The sequence below is a fragment of the Lissotriton helveticus genome, chromosome 2_1 (assembly GCF_964261635.1).
Source record: "Lissotriton helveticus chromosome 2_1, aLisHel1.1, whole genome shotgun sequence".
In the NCBI taxonomy this organism is placed as follows: Eukaryota; Metazoa; Chordata; class Amphibia; order Caudata; family Salamandridae; genus Lissotriton; species Lissotriton helveticus.
Genome location: NC_136059.1, coordinates 746,215,263 through 746,233,206, shown reverse-complemented (window position 1 = coordinate 746,233,206; position 17,944 = coordinate 746,215,263).

Below are 17,944 nucleotides of genomic sequence, written 5' to 3'. Positions count from 1 at the left end.
CGTCATGAGGTAGCCTCCTCGCACGCTCATGACGAGCCCAGCTCGTCATGAATAATGGGTTTTTGAAAATCCCAGCGCAGGAAGGGAAAATGTGCCGCGAGGATGTGGTTAATAGTATTAAAATAATATTTAAATAGTATTAAAATAGTATTTTATATTATATTTTATTATATTTTATTCCAATTTCAGAAATATATAGTGTCTCTCATACCGATTTTTTCATGTATATATTTTCCCATATTAATTGCTATATATCCGGTACATAATAAAAAAAACCATTGCCAGATGCTGCTCAGTTATTGGCTTTTGGATCGTCGGGGTCTTAGTGAACATACAAGTCCTATATATCCCCACAACCAGGAAATCCCAGCAAATGTAACAGTATATTGCTTTCAAACAGCTCTCATAGTACATGTTAAAACGTTTACACAAATGGCTGTTTTTTTCAACTAATTTTTAATTTTTCCTAAATTTAACTGTTAGTTGCTATAAAGAAACATTGAAGGATCTACACAAATGACCCCTTGCTGGATTTAGAATGTTGTCTACTTTTTACAAATGCATAGGTACCCAGGATCCATTAATGCTTTCATAATCATACTACCATTAACTGGAAGGAAGTTGAAAGCACAAAATTAGCAAATATAGGCTATGTCTCAGAAAAATGCCAAAACTGTGTAAAACATTTGGGTTTTCTGACACAGGTTTGCTTGTTCCTGAAATCTGGGAATATGAGGGCATATTATCAAAGCCCATGTTAGATGTCTTCACATCTAACATGGGCTTCGATAGGAATTCATAGAGCATATTATCAAGCCCATTATCGCCGCTTTATCGGCAGTTTCCTGCCGATAAAAGCGGCGATAATGTATCGACCGTCCTTGATAATATGCCCCATGGTGATTTCAGCACTACAACCCCTTTGTTGATACCATGTGCAGGGAAAAAACAGACGCTTTGAACTGTAGCCCTATTTTCCCATTCCCCCCCCAAAAAAAACTATTTGCTGTATTTTGGATAATTTCTGGGTCCCCTCCAGGGAAATCCACAAACCCTGGGTACCTTTAGAATCTCCATGTTGTTGGAAGAAAAGGACGCAAATTTGGCGTGGATACCTTATCTGGTCAAAACGTTACAGGGGCCTAAGCGCAAAGTACCCAAAATAGCCAAAAAAAGGCTTAGCGTGGGGGGGGGGAGGCCTAGCAGCGAAGGGGTTAAAAAAGGTTTGTTTATGTACAGGAAGGGACACCTTCCTGTACATACACAAACAATGGCAATTTCCTTTTTCCATGTGTGCTGCACAAGGCAGCATACATGGAAAAAGCAAAAAAGAGGAGAAATAAAGCATTTCTCCTTGTTTCGCCTGTTTGAGACCAAGATTTTCCTGATCTTAATTTTGGCGCTGCCTCCTATTTACACTGCCCTTGTGAATAGGGGGCAGCGTCAAAATCAATGGATGTTGTGGTGGAACGCCCACCACAACACCCATCACCCTCCCCTTACATGCTAAATATAGAGTGAAAGGGTGCCTTATTCAGAAGGCAGCATTAAGCCACGTTAAGTGGCTTAACACTGCCTTGTGAATAAGGCGAGGCCTGTATCACCATCACAACGTCACTGAAAGTGGCGTTGTGGTGGCGATAGGGGCTTGTGAATATGCCCCTTAGTTTATTCTCTAACACACACACGCACAAGCACACAAACACACAAGAGAGTCTGGAAAATATAGGAATACATTAAGCTACATCAACAATAAATATTAACACAAATACATGCATGCTACCTACACTTTGTTGCCTAAAAGGCACAGCATTTTTCTTTCTATTAAAAAAGAAGTTACCTTGCAATTGATTGTAAAAAATACATCGGAACCGCTACTTGCTAAGGCACTAAACATTTTAGACCGGTTTTTAGTACCTTCATATTTCCATTCCGGAAAAGACAAGTAAGAGACCTAAACATATAAAACAGTAAATTACCTAACAGTATTAGCAAAACAAAATTCATACACCTGCGGTACTGCTCAAATTGTGTCATCTTATGCTTCTTTTATCAATGTTAATAAGCAATTTTAAAATAGTGCAGCCCAATTTATTAAAAAAGCAAAGGGGAACACAAGTAGGGCATTTCTTTTCAATGGGTATACCTCTCTATACCTATATACCTTCATATAAATATTGGAATCTATCTGTAGCAATCGCAGTTTGACATCATCAAATAAGGAGAATACAACTAAATAAAAAGATGAAAAAAATGGAAAGGAACTGAATTAACATCCTAGATAGCAGCTGAAATACAATTATTTATGTATGACCACGTCTCAAGTATACTTTTAGATTGATGCAAAAGTCACCTCAGTCCGATCAACCCCACTGTCGAATAAACATAGCAAACAAAAATATTTATTGTTTCACACGGAGATCTTCAACAAATGTTAAAATGGGTGAGCTGGAATCTGATGGCTGTTTTTGTTTTCCGTGTTTTTGTCCTTGTCAGAAAACACATTTGTGTGGTTATGTTACAGATGCACTTTCCATTTTTGATTAAATTGTAACATTAACATCTTCATGCAGTTCTAGTGCACGGGATATAAAGATAAGCAGGAAGTTTAAAAGATGTGTTTTTCCATTTTAGCTTGCATGTGAAATTTTGCCTTTGCCTCCAATCAAAACTCCTGGACAAATTTACACAATACTTGGCATAAAATAGAACTTTACTCAGAAAAAATGCTTTCGTTGGATTAGTAGTTATTGAAACAGCATTTAAAAAAGTTGCTCAGTGGGCAGTCAACACCTGTATGTATAGGATATTTTAATTCAGGGGTATTTGCTGATCTGACCTGTGAATGTCCATGAATACACTAACTCATAAAGGCCTTTCTAAGGGCGTTGATCCTCCTTTTCCCGTGGTCCTTTTTGGATCTGCAGTTTTAAAGCTAAAACTGCAAATACAAATGATGTACTTGGATGACCACAAGAGAAAACATTCTGTTAAAACTGCCAATTCAGTATGTGGGTCAGAGTCCATGCATTCTTAAAAAATTACAAATGCCATGTAAGGAGCAGGTGTTCCCAGGCACTAATGGGGGGATCCTCAAAGCGGGCTCTTTGTGACTCCTGGTCTTTAACTTTAGACTGGGCTTATGGTACCAAACCAGGGGAACTCTTAGAATTTTGAATCCCATTTTTTTTTTAAATGGCCTTGCCAAAGGCCAAACTTTGAGGGCTAAAATGTGTGCAGTTTTAGATGCTCCCCCTAGCAGGTTGAATATAGGACCAGGTCAAAGGTCATTAATACATTAAGTGATGTCTCATGGACCACCACTTGTCTGTTGTGACATTAGATATCAGATCATTGTACACAAGCTTGGAGGAAAGTTGGGCTTGTTAGACTTTTTCAACCAGTATAAGGCTTTGAATTATGCACTGGTCAAAATGGCTTTGTAATTGGTGGCACTTATTTTGCAGTGCAATGTATTCTTAAATGAAGGCACATAGTACTGTCAACAAAATCTGGGCACTGCTATGGGCTCCAGATTTGTGTACGTCTGTTCCAGACGTTTTTGGGTGATTTGAGATGAAGCACGTCTGTTCCAGGTGCATCATGATCGACAAACCCAATTTTAATTTCGGGCAGGCTCATTGAACATATGCTCCTTATTTAGACAGAAAATGATGCGAAAACTATGATTTTTCAACTATATTGCATTACATTTTTAGATGTGGTGTCATATCACTAGCTGGGCAAAAATAGAACGCATTATGTGTAGGAAGGAAATCTCTTGCAAATCAGTAATATCTTTTTCCAAATGCCATCCTAGATTACAAATAAAAGCAAGACTATTTGGAAAAATGGTGGCAATCATTATTTCTTCTATTTTTAGTATTTCTTGTGTCTCAGTGTCAGTGCGACCATTCACAATTATCTATGAATTCTTTGAGTAAATTTTTTCCTGACACTGTAGTACCTGTTATGTTATGTGTATTTTTTATAGCACACAACTCACCAGTAAATGTATCCTGGCGCTGAAGCAGGAAATGTATATGCTAAGCCAGGGTCGAGGCTAGGCAAATAGCCAGGTCCTCAGTTTTTGTGGAAGCAAGAACTAATTAAGAGACTCTGATGTGCAGGGGCAGGTCATACCAGGCTGTAGGAGTAACTAAGGAGAAGGCATAACCACCGGATCTGGTTATACATAAGCATACAGTGTGTATGAGTAGGAGTTCAGCTGAGCGGTGGTGTATAGTAAGTTTGTGAAATTTTAAGCAGTTGTTGAGGTACATAGTCCCAATGTTGCATGAGAATTTGTATGTGTGCGGGATGAGTTTTAAGAGTGCTCATTTGTGGATTGGGAGTCAGTGGAGCTCTCTGCGGTGTGGATTGATGTGAGTTTGGGGTAAAAGGGTACGGATGAACGTCGTTTCAGAGTTTTGTATGGCATGAAGTCTTCTGGTCTGTTGGGCATTGATTCCAGCATAGAGTGCATTGCTGTGGTACAGCTTGCTGGTGATTATGGCTTGGATGACAGGTCTGCAGGTGTTGGTGGGGAGCCATTTGAAGATCTTCTTAAGCATCTTGAGTGTGTGGAAGTAGGAGACTGAGACTGCATTCACTTGGGCAGTCATGGTGAGTGGATGTGACCTGTCCCCTGTCCCCAAATGTGTTTATCCTCCGCCTAATCTGGTGATTGTCCTGCTCCAATGTCAGTGTGCATTCAGTCCCAATGGACGACTATTTCCTATTTCACTGATAATGTATTTCAGTGTTAGGGTCTCTGATTGCCCAGTATTGCAAGACCACATGGTTACTTCCAGGACACAACCAAACCAGGCTCATATGTATTATGTCCTTCCACCACTTCCCTATATCTGACAGACAAGTTAATGACATGAAGACATAGAATAGGAGGAATGGATGAATGGAAGCAAATTAAATGGTGTCTTTTCTCAATTGAGACTTGCTGTGTAGGTCTCAGCCAAAATGTAAGTGTTTCTACTTCTCCCTCTGCCAGTTACTATGATGTTCATATTTACACTGTGTTGATAGAGTAACATCATGTACATCTTTCTGAGCATGGTTTATGCTTCATATATTTCAACTCATGAGCTAAATAATAAGACTATTCATTTAGCGTACTAGGAAGAAAAGCCTCCATTTTGACTGGGTTGGTGTGAAGGGCTGAATGATACAAAAATTGCTTTGAAGGGGTGAGGGATGCTAAATATATGAGTTGAGCGCTGGGTGGATTAGAATGATGGTATGTGTTTGAGGGGAACTGTTAGGTCTAGGAAGGAAAGGGCGCAGCAATTGTGGCCAAGCCTTTTTCAGTGACTAATAAGACCTAGCAGTGATGGCATTGGCTGCCACCCTTTCCAGACATAACAATTGATTACATTTTAATTTGGTGTGGACACTTTGGATTCTTCATGGCAAGTTTCATGCAGACCAATCAAGCAGAAGCCAAAAACAGAATGGGATCCCAAAAGTGAAATTTCCCTTTTTAACGCCTACAGTACCCTTGCTCTTAAATACAGAAAATGTTTCTTTACTTGATTTGGTGTTACTCCATTCAATACTTTCAGAGAAATTGCTGTTTATAAAGTGTCTCAGGGCTTGAAGAGGTTACATTTCTAGACTGTTAATTAGCGTAAATTTGCTAAAAAGCTTTGCAGAACATTATCGAAAAATATTTCAGTCTGACCCGATGGGGGAGCTTTTCTTCTCAACATCCATTTCGGGACTGAGAACCCACACACAGGTCGATTAACCTAGATTGAACTGATTTGTTAGCTGCAATTTGGAGATAAATGTTGCAGCTGTTACTATGCAAAGCAGTGAGTCATGGCCCTGTGAAGGTTTTTTTAAATCTAGTTGTGGTACAAAAAATAATAATGAATCGTAATGACTTTATTTTAGATCGGATGCACACATAATGAGTTAATATGATTACAGTTTGAACATTCAGTGCATTTATTTTTTACTGCTCGACTTTCTGCTTTCTGTGATAAAACACTTTGACCTTTCTTCTGATCTAGAACTCAATTTTTGGATCGCTGGTTGCATCATTGATGTCTGGATCTGGGAACCCTTGATCTTGAAGAAAGGGCAATCCCTTCTCGAAGCCACCTTGCCAAAAGGGAGAGTATCACAAGTTAGTAGATGCCCTGTAAAGGAACCACTTCTGGAGCAAAGAGAAAAAGCAAGCTGCGCAAAAGCTTCCAAGGTGAAGAATCCAGAAGGGCAGGAATCATCACAGAGAGGTCCAACCTGAAAAAAGAAGAAAAATAGGAGAAAAACTTGTTAGGACCAAAGGTACTAACTAGGAGTTTGTGTGCCGTACGAGGATGTTTGTGATGCACTTACTAAAAGATCTGGCAGCCTTAAATACCCAAGAAGGACCCAGAACATGAATTACCCCAAAGGAAAGAAATGGTAACCATCGTGGATTGGGAATTGGGGACAATGGGGGGAGCCCCAATTCCCCCAGGGTCCCTGCCGGCACCCCGTGTCCTGTGGGAGCTGGCATTGCCTTTCCACATGGGGAGCTGCTGACATGCAGCTCCCCGTGTGGAAAAGCAATCTGGTTTGGATTTTAGAAGAGAGTGCAGGTTTCATGCTATCTTTTCCAAAACCCAAACCAAGTTTGCTATGACTGGGTTCCCGCCCTGCCATAGCAAACTGCAGTGTCCCGGGGGTGGGCACCACAGGATACTGCAGGAGGCGGCCATGGGGGGTGGCGGTCCAGGAGGGGGGCCACTCGGCCCCCCTCCCAACATCCACTCAGCCCCGGGGGTGGTGGTCCTGGGGCTCAGGGGTCCATTACGGACCCCCAAATTTGAATAATTAGTGCCTCGGGTAGGTGGCGGTGCCCGGGGAGTGTGGGGGGCTCGAGCTCCCCACACAGGTTGATTTTATTTAAAATAGAAGCCCCGGGGTTGGTGATCCCCGGGGCTGTTGGGGGCCCAAGTGCACCTCACAAATATTTAAGAAAAGCCCTGGGGGTTGCTGCCCCTAGGGCTAGGGGGGCCTTGGAAACCCCCCCCCATAGATAAAAAAAAAAAGCTCCGGGGGTGGCAGTCCCAGGGGCAGCGGGGGAGCTGTGTATCCCCCACAATTCAATTATTCTTCCCCAGGGAGATGCCGGTCTCCGGGGCAGTGTGGGGGGAATTGGGACCCCGCACATACTTTTTTATTTTCACTGCCCCAGGGACCTGACCCACCCGGGGACTAAATATTAACGAAGCGTGCTTCGTTTTTTTATTTCTTGGCCGGATCCATGGATCCTCCGCGGATTTTAACGTTTTTTTTAAATGCTATTTGTGGCCCTGGGGGTCCTTGTCGGACCCCCTGAGCAAGACTAGGGGGTCAGGGTGTTTCCACCCTGCCCCCTTTTCTTGTTTTACACCTTTGTTTTTCTGTTTTCTTGAGCCTCGATTGCCGAGGCACAAGATGGCTGCCAACACCTCCTGGTTTGGAGTGTTGACAGCCAATTAGATTGTAGCTTGTGATCGGCAGGGTGCGCAGATCCACTGCGCCTCTATATAACAAAACTTTTATTTTTTGATTTTCTTAGCAAATACTGAAAAGATTTACACCATTTAGGAAATAGAGTTCTCTCTGAGCAGTTCAAGCTGTAGCCGTGTCTAAAGTTTCCTATGGGAAATGCATTTTTTTACCTCTTTTTTTTTATTTCTCAGGAACTACTGAACGGATTTACACCATTTAACAAAAAGAGCTCTTTCTGAGCCAAGTGCTACTTTTTTGTCAAATACGGTCTAATTCCGTTCAGCAGTTCAGGCTGTAGCCGTGTCTAAAGTTTCCTATGGGAATTACCATGGAGAAAACAAGTTTTGGGACCCCCTTTTCTTCTCAGCCCCGCTTACCGAATCACCCCGAAACTTTCAAGATATGAGCAGACCGGAGCACCCCACTAGTTTTGAAAATTTCGCTAAGATTCGTCAACTGACGCCACAGTTATTGGGAAAAGAAAAAATGCTTTTTGAATAGAAACAAGGTCCTAACTATAAATACCTACTGGTAACCGCCAGTAGGTAATATATCATATATATATATATATATATATATATATATAGGCGCTTTTGTTGAAATGGAGTAAATCTGTGCAGTAATTTTTGAGATATTAAAGGATATATATATATCGGGGTGGAGCCTAACTCCCGAGCAGGAACTTGCCTCAGATTGGCTGCTAACACTTCAAGTGTCAGCCATCTTGTGCCTCTCATCGAGTGAAAATATAAAAGAAAGTTCCCGGGGGCAATTTAATATACTGGAGCTCTGTTTGTGCAAGATAACCCTTTCACTTTGCAGCTATGCCTTTAGAAGCCAGTCCATCGGCTCACAGCACTCTACCTTTGCGAGCTAGTACCCTGCTGTGCCTCTACCTCTGCGAGCTACTACGCTGCTGTTCCTTTGGGAGTGGACGGCCCGTAGTGGATGTGTGACATTACAACGCATGCTTTTACCACGCATGCCTTTACAACGCTGTTTTTACAACGAATGCCTTTAAAACGCATAGTGCTTTGGGGCACTGGATAGTGAATAGTTTAATTTACTATTCCAACTCCAGTCCCTGTGGATAGTAGGGAAGGTGTTGGATAGTAAATTAAACCTATTCCCTATCTTAGAGCGCCCCCCAGCGCAATGCGTTGTAATGGTTTGCGTTGTAAAAGTTGCGTCGTAAAGGCACTGCGTGGTAAAAGTTGCGTTGTAAAGGATGTTTCCCGCCCGTAGTTCATTCTCTGCAAGTTGAGCCCACGGGCCGTAGTTGTCCCTCTGCAAGCCTGGGTTTCGAACTGTTCACACTATATGAGCATTAAAAAGCCATTTTGTGATTCAGTCCATCAGCTGGCATCTATCCGAGGCATCTCTGAAAACATACCAGAGCTCTGTCTGTGTGAGAAACCCCTTTCACGCTGCATCTCCCCACATAAGCAGGTAACGCACACTCTTCCCACATCACCAGCATACCTCCAACAACCTTCTTGGGCCCACAAGTCTCCCTCTGTGAACCGCTTATCGGCTCACAGCTCTTCGGGTGCGACTTCTTGGGCCACAGTTGTATCTGTGAAGCCAAGACTGGAAATGTACAGCAGGTCTCTCTCTGCGAGATACCCCATTCACGCTCCCTCTCCCCACATCACTGTTCTGCAGCTATCTCTTTGGAAGCCGACTGCCTGCACCTTTCCCTATACCAGTCGGCCCACAGGTGTTCCTCTGCGAGCTAGCCTGCAGCTCTCCTTCTGCGAACTGATGGGCCACGGTTCTCCCTCTATGAGCCAGCCAGTCGGCTTGCAGCTCTTCCTCTAGGAGCCAGCCCGCTGGCTCGTAAGTCTCTGAGAACAGATGCAATGGAGGCAACGATCATGCAGGTCGGACACCCAACACTGCTCCGACATCCCCCAGTAGCAGCTCCTTGTCTGCCACCCCCCCTCACCCCCACCCCCTACAAACAAACATGACAACCACGGTAGGGATTCTGTAACGTAAAAAATTTGGTAATGTCGTACAATTATTAATAAGTAGAAGCTTGTGAGGTTGGGCAAATAAGAATCTTAGCCATGTATCCATTTACATATAAAACATTTTAGTAAAACAAAACAACAACAAATAAAACTATGTACAGCCATGGCATGTCATCGCTGGTCCATTTGTGAATCACAGCCTGCAAGACGAAAAGAAAGATAAGATGGTGCGTCATGCATTCAGCAAAGGAGAGAGAGAAAGAGTAAGAGAGAGGTCGAGAGAAAGGAAGAAAGAGAGAGAGTGGAAGACAGAGTAAAAGAGAACGAGTGAGAGAGAGAAAGAGTGAGATACAAGGAATAGAGAAAGAGAGAACGTGTGAGAGGGAGGAAGAGAGAGAAAGAAAGAGTGAGAGAGAGGAAGAGAGAGAGAAAGAGTGAGGGAGAGAAAGAGTGAGATACAAGGAAGAGAGAAACAGTATGAGAGACAGAGGAAGAGAGAGAAAGAGTGAGATAAAGGAAGCGAGAGAGATAAAGAGTGAGAGAGAGGAAGATAGAGAAAGATTGAAGGAGAAGAAGAGACAAAGAGTGAGAGAGAGGAAGACAGAGAAAGAGAAATGGAGAGAGGAAAACAGAGAAAGAGAGAAACAGTGCGATACAAGGAAGAGAGAAACAGTGTGAGAGAGAGGAAGAGAGAGAGGGAGAGAGTGAGAGAGGAAGAAAGAGAGAGAAAGAGTGAGAGAGTGGAAGACAGAGAAAGAGAGAAAGTGTGAGATACTAGAAAGAGAGAAAGAGTGAGATGCAATAAAGAGAGAAAGAAAGAAACAATGGAGAAAAAAGAAGAGAAAGAGAAACAGTGTGAGAGAGAGGAAGAGAGAATGAAAGAGCAAGAGAGGAAAAGAGAGAAAGAAAAATGAGAGAGAGAGAAAGAGACAGAGAAAGAGCAAAAGTGTGTGAGAGAGAAAAGAAGAGATAGAGAGGGAGAGGGAGTGTTGACGCTGGAGAAAATCTTCGCAGCTCACCTTTCTGCCACCGGTGTGTCTCCAACCAAGTGTGGGAACATAGCGCACCTTCAAGTTTAATCATATGAAAGATAGTATAGAATTAGTAATTGCAGAGTACATACAATTGCACAGGCGCAGTTCTCTGTTTTGCCGCTGTGCACTCAGGCTGCTGCAACCCATCCACACCCACTGCTCGGAGGTGTAAGTGCACTCCTGTGCGCCCAGGTTGCAGCACATCATCCACTTTCACCCCCTAGAGGTGACTCCCCGCTGCTGCGGAAAGAGTCCCCTCTCTGCTCACCTTCCGCCACCGGCGTGTGTGTAAGAGGGTCCAACGGGTGCCGAAGCAACCTTCTCAGGCGTTGTGTACTTGCGGTAAAGCAGACCACACAATTCAGAGTGGGGTTGATTGTCAGGATGGCCAGGCATCATCGCAGGTTCCACACACATTCAGCTCTGAGGGCACTGAGTGGTGGGAGTTCTGTGTGGGGGACGTCAATTTATGAATCACAGCCTGTTAGATAAAAAGCAAGATATGATTGAGCATCATGCATCCATCAAAGGAGAGAGGATGAGAGAGAGAGAGAAAGAAAGGGTGAGAGGAAGACAGAGAGAAAAAGAAAGAAAGAGTGAGAGGAAGACCGAGAGAAAGACAGAAACAGTGAGTGTGAGAGGAAGAGAGAGAGAAAAAGAAAGAAAAACTGAGAAGAAGACAAAGAGAGTAAGAATGAGAGAGACGAATACAGAGAGAAACAGTGAGAGAGGGGAAGAGAGAGAAAGAGTGTGAGAAAGAGGGAGAGAGAGATAAAAAGAAAGAAAGATTGAGAAGAAGACAGAGAGAAAGAAAGAAGCAGTGAGAGTGAGAGACGAAGAGAGAGAGAAACAGTGAGAGAGAGAAAGAGTATGAGAAAGAGGTGGAGAGAAACAGAGGAAGAGTGAAAGAGATATGGAGAGAGAGAGAGAGAGAACCAGAGGCATAAAGAGCGAGAGATAGGAAGAGAGAGCGAGAAAGAGAGACACAGTGTGTGAGGAAGACAGAGCAAAAGAGTGTGAGGGTGAAAAAGGAAGATATGAGGAGGGACAGTGAGTGCCCACACTGTGGACAAAACTCTCACAGCTCACCTTTATGCCACCGCTATGTCTCCAACCTTGTGCCGGGAACTAGTGGAGCCCTCAATCTCCCACATCTGAAGCATAGTACAGAATTAGTAATGGCAGAGTATATACAACTGTGCCGCGTTTGTGCATCCAGGCTGCTGCACCCCATCAACTCCTGCCACCTAGAGGTATCGGCCCGCTGCTGCACACCCAGGCCTCATTGCTCACCTTTTCACGGAGAGGGCAACCTCCATATCATGCAGGCCCGCTCCACAAGCCAACAAGTCTTACATTTGGTGCTGCGTCTTGATTTTGCCATGGCAGAGGACATACGAGCGCACCCATCATCATCGCAGGCTGCACACCCGCTCAGTCCTTGTGGTGCCACTAACTCAGTGACCAGTAAGGCCACGCATGTGGCGGTATGGCCCCCGCTATTCCATGGCTTAGGCCTACACTGCGGGCCAGCATGGCACACAAAACATGAGATGTCCGGATCACTGGGATGGGCCATCACCCTGGAGGTGTGTCTGTGCCATCCGCAGTGCATCGGTGCGAGCAGCTCTAAAATGGCATAGAGCACGTGCACCCGGTCTTTTTTATTGGTAAGTTCATGTGTCCTGTGACACCTGTGCTGGATGGGTGTGGTGTGGGTGTACTGTATACCAGCCGTGAGGGAGTGGCTGTGGCATACTGACAACTAGACCTGTGACCAGCAGATCACTACAATGACAATCTGGACCATATAGCGTTGTTGTCCTTCCCTGTAAGCGTAAGCGGAGTGGGCTGGCCTGGCGTATGCCAGTCCTGGGTGAGGCTTCATCGTGAGCTGTATGAGAAATGAAGTGACACAGGCATCCGTGTTGCAGTGCTGCCGTCACCTGGGTCGCAAGTGCCAATGTGTCACTTTGTGAGCCAAGTCGCACAACATGGACAACATGGATGGTACGGTGAATCACTGACCCTACATTCATCCATAGTTCCACACAAGAAAGATGGTGGACATGACACATCTGTGTGGATGTGAATGTTTATTGCACATTCAGTGGAGTGTTGCAGCTGTAGCAATACAGGGCCATGGAAAGTTCAAGACACTGCAGGAGCCGGCCTTGGGTGGTCCCCAGGGTCATGACAAGGCTCCAGGAGGGGGGACACGTGGCCCCCCCTCCCAAAACTACAAAGCCCTGGGGTGGTGGTCCCCGGGGCTGGGGGTCCATCACGGACCCTTCAATTAAAATATTTAGAGCCCCTGGGATGTGGTTGTCCCGAGGGTGTGTGGGGGGGCTTGAGCCCCCACACACAGGGATTTTTTCTTTAAAAAGCCCCGGGGAGGCGGTCCCCATGGCTTCAGGGGGCAGGGTGACCCTCCGCAATCAAAAATTAGTCGAGCACCGGGCATGGTGGTCCCCGGGACTTGGGGGGCCTTGGAGGCCTTGAAGACCCACTTCTTCTGGGCCCTAAAAGCTTGAAGGGTACAAAACATACAAAACATTTTGAGCAGAGAGGCAAAAGTTGGCAAAACCCAGGGCAAGCCCATAAAAGTCAGGGAGCAATCACCCAGCAAGACAGTACCTTGAGCTTCGCCAACCAACTTAAGTCCAAACCGGTGAGTGGGGCAAAAGGGGAGTGGGCCTGCCCTGCCAGATCCTGTCAGAGACTGGCAAGAACGGGCCCGCCCTTGGCCCGGGCTTCGCCCGGTCACGCCAGCACGCGTCCTGCGCTGCTAAGACCGCGGCTGAATTTAAATGCCTCCAAGTGCAGGAAAGGCATTGGCGCCGGCTGGCGCGGCAGCAGATCAGCAGGGTCTCTTGGGGCTTGGAGTCCCCTTACAAGTGCAGCAGTGGTGAAAAGCGGCTCCCGCGATGCGGAGACCGTGGCTGAATTTAAATGCCTCCAGGCACGGGAAAGGTGTTGGCGCCTCCTGGCGCGGCAGCAGAGCAGCAGCGTCTCTTGGGGCTTGGAGTCCCCTTACAAGTGCAGCAGTGGTGAAAAGTGGCGACTAGTCAATCCTGGCCAGTGCCCAGCATGACGCGTTTCGAATGAGACATCTCGGTCTTGATCACATGACGCACTAATTAGCAAAGTGCATTTAAATAGTGAAAAAAGAAGTCACACCTGTAAACAATTGAGCTCATGTTGCTTGGAACATCGAAATGGACAACAGACTCTGAATTGTAAGCTCACAATGTTACACAATGATGTTCATAAATGTCTAAAAACCATTATAAAAAACAAATCATTAATACAATGGAATTTGATGTACATATAACTAAAGAACATAATGTTGTAAAATCATTGGTCTAAAAATAAATACATAGGGGTCGAGTCCGATCCGGTAAAGAGCGCTCCGAATTGTCGTACGGAGCATTTTTTTTCCGTACGATTCGTACCCGTAGCCGTCCCCATAAGAACGGCATAGTACGATCCACACCCAATGCAGCTATCCGTACGAATCGTACCAGGGACCGTACGAATAGAATTCCCGTACGAATCGCCCTCGGAACCCGCTGTACACAACGTTTGTATGATTCGCGGCTGCTTTTTACGACCCGGCAAGTAAGATCCGTGTTGGGTACGCTCCGTACGACCCTTTTTCTACGGGAGCTGGAAACTGCCGTAAAAGCAGAGTTCATCCCAAAACAGGTACAGAACGGCCCCCCCTTGGGTACAGCCGTACCCTCCATGATCGCAGGGGTACACGCTGTACCCCTGCGATCACGGGGTGTACGCACCGTACACCCAGCGTACATGGGGTACGCTCCGTACCCCATGTACGCTGGGGTATGGCGCATACCCCATGTACGCTCGGTGTATGGCGCGTACACCCCGTGATCGCAGGGGTACGGCGCATACACCCCGTGATCGCAGGGGTATGGCGCGTACACCCCGTGATCGCAGGGGTACGGCGCGTACACCCCGTGATCGCAGGGGTACGGCGCGTACACCCCGTGATCACAGGGGTACGGCGCGTACACCCCGTGATCGCAGGGGTACGGCACGTACCCCTGCGATCATGGGGGGTACGCGCCCTACGGTGTGTATGTGATTGTGCGCTTTTCCGTATGAATCGCCCTTACCTGACATGGACTGTCGGGTCGTACGGCGTCTGTACGAGTCGTACGGAAACGGCTCCGGAAGCGAGTCGTACGGACGGAGATTTTACCGGATCGGAATCGACCCCCTGGTGTAATTTAAAAACTATCATAGTAATATATATTAAACCAAGACCAATGCCTTTTTTTGGTACAAGGAAAATGTGGAAACAGCAAATGTAAACCAGTACTCATGTGCAAACTGAGTCGATGTTGTCCATCTAAAATACATAAATCACATGAAGTGCTTCATTGTCAGGCATGAAAGTGCAAAAACATGCTAGTGCAAAACGATTAAAAAAATAAATAAAAAAATAAGATGAGAAAAGAAATCTAGCGATGTTACATTGAGTATACCAAACTTCAAAGTGTGGAATGGAGAACTTCTTATTTTATCACAGTAAAAGACAAAGAGAAACAATTTGACTGGATCATCACGAAAAATTGTGAAGATCTTCCCCCATGTCCAGGCCATTTGGCATCTTAGTATCGAGTTGTAATATACATTTTAAATTTTAATTGTCTAAACTGTCGTTCTCTGTCACCCCCTCTAATGGATTTAGGAATTGGCCCAATTACAAAGTACTGTAAGTCACTTCAGGTGTTATTGTGAACTAGTTTGAAATGCCTGGCTACTGGGTAATTAGGATCGGAATTGACTGCGGCTTCCAGGTGTTAGAGTATGCGGACATGCACCTGGAGCTTGGTGCTGTCTACATACCTTAAACCGCAAGTACAACTGATTACATAGACAGCAAAATCTGTGTGGCAGGTATAATGATCTTGCATTTTCACAGGTATGTTACTAAAAGCTGTCATGTTCTCTGTTGTGTTGGTCCCAAATTTGTAAGCCCGACATGAGCTACATTTAAAAAAAAACACACCTTTGTGACAACCAAGTGTTGGTGGAAGTAACTTCTGGGCTGTTCCTGACTAAAACATCTCTCATGGATGGTGCCCGTTTAAAAGTCAATGAAGGTTGAGGGGATAACATCTGGGATAGAGTGAGATCAGTTAAAACAAGGGGCCAGTTTCTATATACAACTTTTCTGATCTGTTTTTGTTATCTACAGTATGTAGTGATTAGTCTAACTTCATGAGGGGAATCTTTGATAACTACATCATCTGCCTGGCTGATAGAGTTACCTAGACAGTGATCACGTGACAGGCTATTGGCTTTGGCACGGGCTGAACTCAAATATTTATCATTATAATCTTGCATTAGTACTCTGTGGCTTCATTTTGACAGATTTCGAATTCTTTGTCTGTACTACATAGGCGGCGAATCCGCAGATATTCCCCATATGGAATGCTGCGGATAAGATGTTTTGGATGAAAACTTTTCGCATGGAGAACAGAGTTCCCCGCTGTGTCTTTTCTATGCAGTTTAGTCTGAAGATGTCCCTGATCAAAATAAAGTAATACATCCAAAAATTCTACACTGGTGAAATTTAGATTAGGAGTATTGGTATTGATGGGGTCTATGAATTCTATGGCTGATGTTCTCGAACCCTTTCAAATTAGACACAGATCATCAATAAATCTCCACGAATATTGGACATGCTGATCATAAATAACTCTATGTTGACCCCTGAGGACATGTTACTCCCATCAGCCCACATGTAAACATGCATAGCTGGGTGAGAAACATGCCCCCATGGCCACTCACCACAGTTGATGTTAAATGTGTTTATTAAACAGAAAAAAGTTGTTGTTAAGGCAGATCTCAATCATATAAAAAATCATCTTGTTGTGTTCATGAAACAATATGTTATGTTGTCCCAAAAAATATGAAACTGCATTAATACAATCACTGTGTCGGATACATGTATATAAAGAAGTAATGTCCATAACGATCAATAAATATTCACTGGGGGAGGAGCTTAGCGCGCACCCAAGATGGTCGCGTGAGCTTAGGGCTCACGGACCTTCACCACCTCCACCGACTATCCTGAACCCTATCCTGATTTGGACGACGGGTTGTTAATGGCACGGCCCTGCTGATCGTTTATCCGTTTTCGGACTTCGATTTGGACATCGGGAGCTGAAGATATGGACTTTTGAACTTTTTTGGCCTGCTCCATGGTACTGCCCCCGGGCTCGGTTTCTCTGCCAGCCGGACAGTAATTGAACAACAACGGATCATGCGAGCCTCCTTTACCCGGTTGTCTACTTTCAGTTTCGTTTCTCGCGCTTAGACCTACTTGACTTTGTTTCGATCGCCCTTGCTTGCTGCTTTCAACCTCACCGCTATTCACCGACTGGTGACTCGGCCCCCTGCCATTTATCACTTGGTGATTGGTTTGCATCTTCATTTCTATATTGTTGCAAGCGCATCGACTTTAGCCATTTTTACAAGGTCTCAGACTACCCTTCGGGGCGCACGAACTAAGATGGCCACCAAGCCTGAGGGAGAGAAACGCAAGACCAGTCCGGCAACGCGAGGGGGCTCCGTGCAATCAAATGTCATGAACAGATACACCCTCGTCAAGGGCTCTCCGGGTGGATCGACTAAATCCCCGGCCACTGTGGGAGAAGACTCCCCGATGGATGAAGAACTGTCGTTGAGGGACGTCATGGGCGCCATTGCCGGGATGAAGGCCACGCTGGGTCAACAATATGAGGCCCTGGCCCACAAGTTGGATACGGTCGCTATCGATGTTACCTTGATCAGGGCTGACCTTGCGAAAACCAATGAAAAGGTCAAATCCCTCGATCTAAAGACATCTAGTCTTGTTACTGACGTCTCCGATTTACAGGCAGAGGTCGGTAACTTGCGAGCCGCCCGTGACTATCTCACTCGACGCCTGGACGACTTTGAGGGCCGGGCACGACGAAACAACGTCCGTCTGGTTGATGTCCCAGAAACTTCGGAAGCATCCTCGGTGGACCTGCTGGTGGAAGATCTGGTCCTGAATCATCTAGCACCCAAGGGCCTCAGCTAGTTTTTTGCTGTTGAACGTGCACACAGGATCCCGGGTGGTCCGCCTAAGCAGGGAGCCACTCCGCGTCCCATCATTGCTCGGATCTTTAACTTTCGGGACAGGGATGCGATCCTGCAAGCGTCACGCCTATCTGGTCCAACGGCTTATGAGAACACTGCAGTCAGCTTCTACCCGGACTTTACCCAGCAGGTTCAGAAACAGCGACTTGGATTCCAGGGGGTGAAGAAGAGACTGAGGACTAGAGACATGAAATACGCCATGCTTTTCCCGGCCCGGTTACGTGTGGTGTACAACGAACTAACATTTTTCTTTGATCATCCAGGGGC